Source organism: Leopardus geoffroyi, chromosome A2 (genome assembly GCF_018350155.1).
Source record: "Leopardus geoffroyi isolate Oge1 chromosome A2, O.geoffroyi_Oge1_pat1.0, whole genome shotgun sequence".
Classification (NCBI taxonomy): domain Eukaryota; kingdom Metazoa; phylum Chordata; class Mammalia; order Carnivora; family Felidae; genus Leopardus; species Leopardus geoffroyi.
In genome coordinates, this window is record NC_059331.1 from 41,228,018 (window position 1) to 41,234,017 (window position 6,000).

Below are 6,000 nucleotides of genomic sequence, written 5' to 3' on the forward strand. Positions count from 1 at the left end.
GGTGAGAATGTAAAATTAACCAACCTTCTTGGAAAATAGTTTGGCAAGATCTTAAATTTTTTTTTAATTAAAAAAAATTTTTTTTTAAATTTTTTTTTGCGTGAAAAATTTAAACATACCCCTTCCAGCTAATCCAGCCATTTCACTCAGGGTATTTACTTAAGAGATATCCTAGCATATGTTAATACATCTACATTCATAACAGCTTTCTTTGCAATAGTCCAAAACTGTAAATAATCTAAATGCCCATCCATGGATGAACTAATAAATTGTTATATATTCATACAGTGGAATACAACTCAGCAATAACAAGAAATGAACTATTGATAAATGCAGTAACATGGATGAATCTCAAATAATTAATGCTGAGTCAAAGACAAATAAAAAGCATTTACATTCTTTACTACAAATGATGTTTGGAAAACAATATGTATGTGCAAAAGAATGAAATCAAACTGTTATCTTACACCACATGCAAAAAGTAACTCAAATGCATCAAAGACCTAAACATGAGAGCAAAAACTATAAAACTCATAGAAGAAAACATAGGGGAAAAGTTCCAATGATATTGCATTTGGCAGTGATTTCCTGGATCTGACACCAAAAGCACAGGCAAAAGAAAGAAATAGATATATTGGATGTTATAAAAAATAAAAACCTTTTTGCATCCAAAGACACTATCAACATAGTGAAAAAATGACCCATGAGTGAGAGAAAGTACTGGCAGATCATATATCTGATAAGGGATTAATATCTTAAATATATACAGTAAAACCTTGTGAGCAATAATTTCATCCAGAAACATTCTTATAATCCATTGGCTAGGTTGTGATCATGTGACATTCAGCATCACATACTACATGTATTGGAAGACATAGCTCATTTACCAAGTAAGTTAAAATTTATTAGAAATGTTTTCTCATCTTGCAGAACACTTGCAGAACAAATTACTCACAATCCAAGGTTTTACTGTGTATATGTATGTATGTATAGATATATATAGATTTTTTTTTTATTTGAGACAGTACACAAGCAAGGGAGAGGGGCAGAAGAAGAGAGAGAAAGAATCTTAAGCAGGCTCCACACTCATCATGGAGCCCGATGTGGGGCCTGATGTTACCACCCTGATATCATGACCTGAGGCAAAATCAAGAATCAGATGCCCAACAGACTGAGCCACCCAGGGGCCCCAATATCCTGGATATATAATGAACTTCTACAACTCTACAATAAAAAACAAATAACCTGATTTAAAACTGAGCAATGGACATGAACATTTATGTGAACATGCAAAGAACATTTAAAAATGGCCAAAAAGCTCATGAAAAGATGTTTGATATCCCTAATCATTAAGTAAATGCATACTGAAACCACAATAAGATACCATTTCATACCCATTGGGTTGGCTATTATAAAACCAAATACAAATAGAAAATAAAATATGTTGGAGAGTATGTGGAAAAAGTGGAACCCTTGTGTACTGTTGATGTGAATATAAAATAGTGCAGATGCTATGGAAAATAGTATGAAGATTCCTCAAAAAATTAAGCACAATTATCATAAGATCCAGCAACTGAACTTCTGGATATATACCAAAAAAACCCTGAAAGCAGAGACTCGAACAAGTATCTGTCCACTTAGGTTCATAGCAGCATTATTCATAATACCCAAAAGATGGAAGAACCCAAGTATCCATCGGCAGATGAACAGATCAACAGAATGTGATATATCCATTGAATCCAACAACGAAATATTGTTCAGTCTTAGAATGAAATTCTGAAACATGTTACAACATGGATAAACCCAGAACACATTCTGATCAATTAAATAAGCCAGTCACAAAAGGCCAAATATTGTGTGGGCCACTTATATGAGTTATCTAGAAATAGTCCAATGCATAGAAACAAAAAATAGAATGATGGTTAAGGAGTGAGGAGAAAGAGCAGAGTTTCTGTTAGTGAAGAGGAAGAAAGCTCTGGAGATGGATGGTAGTGATGGTTGCACATCCATGTGAAGGCATTTAATGCACAAAAACTACACTTAAAATGGTATAAGTAATTTTGTTATCTTTTACAATTTTTTTTAAAGAAGTACATACTCTATGACTCAAACCAATCTACACATTGGTAGAAAGCAGATCATTGGTAGGCTAGGAATGTGGGATGGGGAATTATGGAAGAGAGGGACTATAAAAGGGGCTCCTCTGTGGATGATGAGTATGTTTCTTTACTTGGTATGGTGACACTTTCATGGATGTATACATATCCAAACTTATACAACTGCAAACCTTACACGTATGAAGCATATTATGTATCAACCACACTCCAATAGACCAGTTAAATTGATTAAGAATAAGTTGACTTTAAAAAATAAAAATAAAAAAAAAAAATAAATAAATAAAAATAAAAAAAATAAAAAAAAAGAATAAGTTGACTTTGAATCACAGATATAAATGTAAGGGCTAAAAGTATAAAACTCCTAGAATTCATAGAGATAATTTTTTATGACTTTGGCCTTGGCAAAGGATTCTTAGATATGACACCAAAATGATCAATGAATTAAAAAAAAGAGGTCATTAAACATCATCAAAACTCAAAACTTTTCACTTCAAAGGAGACCATCAAGTAAAAAGACAGCCCAGTGAATGAGAGAATATATTTGCAGATTATACAATCAGTAAGAGACTCATGTCCACAATATAAAGAGTCCTCATAACCCAATAATAAAAAGATAACTAAGCCAATTAAAAACTGGGCAAATGACCTGAGTTGACATTTCTCTGAAACATCCAAGTGGCTTACAAACAAATGAAAAGGTATTGGACATCATCAGTCATCAGGGAGATGCACATCCAAACCAGAGTAAGACACCACTTACACAGATTAGGGTGGCTGAAATCAACAAGTCAGATAACAATAAATACTGTTAAGGATGTAAAGCGTATGCAAAATAGTGGTGGGAATGTAAAATGGTGCAGCCACTTTGGAAAACGCTCCAGCAATTCCTCCAATAATGAAACAGAGAGTTATCTTTTGACCCAGCAATTCTACTCCTAGAAATGAAAACATGTCCACACAAAAATTCATATGTGAATGTTTATATAAGCTTTGTTCATAATAGCCAAAAGGCAGAAACAACACAAATATCCGTGAATGAATGAATGGATAAATAAAATGTAATATTACGTAATATTATGCAGCCACAAAAAGTAAGGTAGCATTGATCTATGTTACAACAGATGAATCTTGGAAACTTCATACTAAATGAAAAAAGCCATTCACAAAAAACTACATACTATGAGTCTATCTGTGTCAAATGTCCTGAACATGGAAATGTATAGAGAAAGTAGATTCGTGGCTACTTAGGGCAACCTAAGTGTCATGGGGATTGGGTAGTGATAGCTAAGGGGTACAGCCTTTCTTTGTGAGGTGATAAATTGTTCTAAAATTCACTATAGTGATGGTTACACATACCGTGAAAAAAACTAAAAACAAATGAATTATACACCTTACAGGGGTGAATTGTATGGTATGTGCCTTACATCTTAATAAAGCAATTTTCCAAAAGAATAAGCAGACTTGTATGTTAACATATTCATGATAAAATGTGGTTCTGCCTCTTTCTGTCTCTCTAAGAGGAGATGATCCTAAATATAGTTTCACCAGTCAGGACGTGGTAGTTGATGCTGTGATAACAAACAAACCTCAAATCTCATAAACTTAAAATGGTAAAGATCTGTTTTCACTCACATGTCCATCACTACTTGGCTGGAAGCTCAGTTTTCACCCTCATTCCAGGATCCAGGTTTCTGGAATTGCCACAGAATGGACCGTTGTCTGGAAGAAGGAAGAAGAGAACTCTGGAGGGTCTCAATCTAATAGCTAGAGGCTCTGCCTTAAAGTTCTGTCACTTCTGCTCACAACTCATTGGCTGAAAGTAGTCACATGTCCTCTTCTCGCCAAGTGGAACCACAAAACTCAACTCCCCTTTTTCCCATAGTGTTGACAGTGTTGATCTCTGCCATAGAGATAATATTCATGAAGGATTTACTATGTATCACAAGCTGCTCTAAAGCCTTCTGTATATCATCTCACAACTCACCACTGCCACCCCCCAAATCTTTTTAAATGGACACTATTATTATCCTCTACCCCAGTATTTTACAGAAGAAAAAAATTAAGGCATAGGAGATATTCCTGAAGTTAGTAAATTAACTAGTAATTGGTATTTGAATCCAGACACGGGCACCAGACCTACATTCTTACTTCAACACAATGTTGCCAGCAGCTATTCTCCTATTTTCCTTCCTCCTACTGAGACACAAATCTATCACAAAGTCCAAAACGGCGTAAGAAAACTGCACTAGCAGCATAGATTATTAAATGACAACCGATTAGAATTCAGATCCCCCAGTTTCTGTCCAGTGTCTTTTGAGTAGATGGATGGTTTTCCCACCGTCCTCAGTAAAGCCCGGAGTTCAGAGAAGCTTCAAACAGAGCATCTCTGCTTTATCCTTTATGCTTCCTCCACCTGTTTGCATTTATTTCTTGGCTGACAAAAATAAAGTTGGGAAAACTACACTTCTCCACTCGTGTCTCCATTCCTGATAATCCAAGAGACAAACCCTCTGCAAGAACAGCTTCACACCAATGTATACACCAGTCTCCTTTTCTATTTTGGTAGTTAAAATGCTTACTTTTAGGGGGCACCTGGATGGCTCAAGCATCCGACTCTTGATTTCAGCTCAGGTCAGGATCTCATGGTTGTGAGATCGAGCCCTGTGTCAGGCTCTGCACTGACAGAGCAGAGACTGTCTGTCTTTCTGCCAGTCTCCTGTTTGTGCACTCTCTCTCTCAAAATAAATAAATAAACATTTAAAAACATGCTTACTTGTACATCACGGTGAGGGCAACTGTTTTGATAAACGCTATTATCATGTGCAGCATTGATGAAAGCAGATACTAACTTGGGAAAATTTTTAAATATACAAATCATACAAGGGCATCATTAAGTATAGGAGATAGGACTTAGCAGGGAGTTATATCCACAAGAACCTGGCTCAAGAAAACCAGGGCTTAGGAATGGCACCTTTGATCTTTCTGTACAGCATGTTTCCCAGTCTTCAAAGCATTAGTGCTGTCTGCAAGGCCTGTAACAGTGCCAGCCATGTAGATGATGTCTTATATTACTTGCTGCTGAATGACTTAGCACTTGGGGATTATTCAAAGGAAGGCTTTTAGGGTCACCAGGAAAAGAAATCAATGGGATGGATAAAGACACAATTCCAGCGCACCACTAAAGAAACTACATTATCCTTACGTTCTTAGTGTTTCTAGCAATATGGATCCTGTTAATTATTCCAAGTCAGAGCAGACATTTGAACAGGTTGATCTCAACTGAGAAATTTGGACTGCACTCCTGGCATAAATTGGTACAGTGAGGGCCCACCAGGAGAAAAAAAAATGGCACCCTTCCCAAAAAGCATGCAAAAGAGAAATGTCTTTTTTAAGTTGGGTTTCCTAAGCACCTCTCCTCCTTAGCAATAGGAACAAGTCTAATGTGATAATAACCTCTCTCTGGGGTGGCATCTTGAAAGGAAACAAGCTTCCCAGTTCTATGACCTGTTGGAAGAGAGATCCCAGCAGGGATCGGGAGTCTTGGGGAGTGCCCTCCAGCACTGTGAAATCTTTGAAGAGACCCAACTTTGAAGAGTGCCTTTCTCCCAGATACTGTGAGCATGCATACACAATTAGGGAGAAAACCACCTAACTCTGATTTCCAAAACCCATCTCAACTTTACTCTAGATCTCTCCTTTGATAAAAGCTGCCCAAACCCCTTCGGAGAGTTTTGTGAGGCAGTGAGGGAGACCAGAGAAAGCACATTTTCATCAGGCCGTTATTACGGGAATGCTGCCAATGGGAAAAATAATGGGCAAAGAAGGAAAAATTCTGATTATCTGACCAAGAGGCGTGAAGCATCTGTGGCTTGGGGCCAAGACA

At 36.8% G+C, this 6,000-nt stretch overlaps 1 long non-coding RNA gene across 1 annotated transcript in view; it reads right to left on the bottom strand.

The window, feature by feature from the left end:
* LOC123605895 overlaps positions 1–3,838 on the bottom strand; it is a 281,127-nt gene extending 277,289 nt beyond the window's left edge. Inside the window, exon 1 of the long non-coding RNA XR_006715983.1 lies at positions 3,750–3,838. This is a non-coding gene — a long non-coding RNA (uncharacterized LOC123605895). The remainder of the gene's footprint in view (positions 1–3,749) is intronic.
* Positions 3,839–6,000: the final 2,162 nt, after the last annotated feature.